At 26.6% G+C, this 2,500-nt stretch overlaps 1 long non-coding RNA gene across 1 annotated transcript in view; it reads left to right on the forward strand.

The window, feature by feature from the left end:
- The window catches only part of LOC136854386 (uncharacterized), a 1,413-nt gene extending 1,041 nt beyond the window's left edge, over nucleotides 1-372 (forward strand). Inside the window, exon 3 of the long non-coding RNA XR_010857684.1 lies at nucleotides 1-372. This exon is cut by the window's left edge and continues 194 nt beyond it. This is a non-coding gene — a long non-coding RNA (uncharacterized lncRNA).
- Nucleotides 373-2,500: the final 2,128 nt, after the last annotated feature.

Consider the following 2,500-nt stretch of genomic DNA (forward strand, 5'->3'; position numbering starts at 1 on the left):
TTAATCCAGCAAGAGATGTAATAATTCAGTCGTTATGTTTAAAAGTTCAGTAATATTTCAAGTAGCAATTGATAAAATTATAAGAATTGTTTAAAATATGTCACAGGATCTTCACTGACGATCATATTTTTCAGAAATATTATTAATGAGATTTTTTCTCCCTGGCAAAGATTTCCGGAAGTGATTTTTGTTTTCGAAAATGAAAGGGACCACCTTTTTCATTAGTACCTGTTATGTTTCAGAGATAGACAGATAGATAGCTAGATAGATAGACTGACAGATAGTGGATAAATATATAGATAGATAGACAGAAATAATTTATGGAAAAATGTTTAAAATTCTACAGTTTATAATAAAGTTTGACAATAAAAATGTTTTATTTATACATTTCCGAAAAAATATATATACAAAGGACGTAGTTCTTGTACCATGATACATTTTACCTTTCACACTGAATATGAGTGTGGATTATTTTACGCATATATAATATATATATATATATATATATATATATATATATATATATATATATATATATATATATATATATATATATATATATATATTATATAATATATATCTATATATATATGTATATATATATACATACCTACATAATACATACAATTATACATATAAAATAAAGTCATATATAAAAACAATATGTAATTTTATAATCAGCGCAACAATATTTAGGAAACTTATTACCCTGGCATTTTATAAAGCTGAAAATAGCAATATCCAGATTCATAAAGTAAATCTTATTCTCATACCAGTTAACTGCTTTCGCTGAAATCCCAGTGGAAAACGTAAAATTGGAAAAATTTTCGAGCACTAAAGAATAAAATTTCGAATGCCTAAATTTATGTAACGTTTTCGGTAAAATCCATTCTTCCTTTTTGGATATAAAATAGAACTTCAAAGCATTCGTTTTTCCTCCTTTAAAATATGAGCATCCTTTTCTTAAGGCAAAGTTCTGGAACTCCCTTATTAATTAGGCTAGTGACTAACTTCTGTTTCCTGGACAGAGCTAAACTAGCATTTTTTTTTTTTTAAGTATATTCTGAGCATTCTGTTTTGTATATGAAGTTTCATTTAAATCCTTCCCAAGAAAAACTAATATTTTTTTTTTTTAGGAAATATCTAACGGGATTTTTCTCTGACGGATTACATAATAACAACTGTAAATAAAATTAAAGGATTGCAAAGTATTCCACGCCTCTATGGACGACAAAAAATTGAAAAATAAAGTATAACTTTCCTTTAAACAAATAGATTTAAAAAGCTCTTGCTTTACATTTGTGCCTCTAAAACCTGAGTGTTTTATTTCAAATTCACTGTGGAGTTATTGGTAATTAAAAGGAGAAGAGTTGTCAGAAGATCTTAAATATGGAGTCCTATAATAAAACAAATCATCATCTGTATTTCTTAAGTGTTACTGGTAATGCAAATTGTTAATAATAATAATAATAATAATAATAATAATAATAATAATAATAATAATAATAATAATAATAATAATAATAATAATAATAATAATAATGACTGCAGTGTTTTAGTGTAAAAATATACGAAATATCACCAAACTTTAAAAAATTTTCGTGAAACGATTAGTAATAAATTTTTTTTAAATATTTCATAAGTAGATCGAATATTGACCATTTTATTTCCTCCAACTCGTAGAGCGGACTGCGAAAAATATATGGCATATAGTATATGTAAGTATTAATTTATTTATTTATTTATGTATTTTTAGAATTCATTTATTCATTAAACGAAATACTTATCTATTCATTAAGGACGTTGAATTATGGAAGCCTCTTAATACTTTATTTTCTACAAGCAAGGGGGGATGCCCTTCTTCTGTTTGGGCCTGATTTCCCATTGTACTTTTGTGTGCGCTTGTCGTTGCTCATTTATTGTTAGGTAAAGTTCTCTTCATCCCTGCTTTAGAAACAAAGGAGTGAAATAGTATGAAAATTTTCTCTAAGGAGCCAAAGGTAAAAACTAAAATCCCCCCAAAAATAAACCAGCCGGATAAACCTGCTTTTCCAAGGACGTCTGCAAGTAATATCCTCTCAGAGCAGTAATTTTCCTCTTTTGGTTTTTATTGTACTGTTTCTCGGTACAAGTTTCGTCACGAGGACTGTCCTGGGGGTGTATGTTTCTGCCTTGTATTTCCATGTAAGAAGACTGTTTTTTGGAGGTAATTGAGGCTGTGCATTAAAAAAAATTAAAAAGAGGAATTGTGGTTATAAATTCCACATATGCTCTCACACTGAATTTTGAAGGATATAAATGTGTGTGTATATGTGCGTCCATGTGTCTGTTTATATGTGTATATGTATGTATATATACATAATCTATAAACTCATACATAAATATATGTGTGTTGTATGTATACACACACACACACACATATATATATATAAATATATATATAATATAATATATATATATATATATATATATATATATATATATATATATATATATATAT

The sequence above is a fragment of the Macrobrachium rosenbergii genome, chromosome 29 (assembly GCF_040412425.1).
Source record: "Macrobrachium rosenbergii isolate ZJJX-2024 chromosome 29, ASM4041242v1, whole genome shotgun sequence".
Classification (NCBI taxonomy): domain Eukaryota; kingdom Metazoa; phylum Arthropoda; class Malacostraca; order Decapoda; family Palaemonidae; genus Macrobrachium; species Macrobrachium rosenbergii.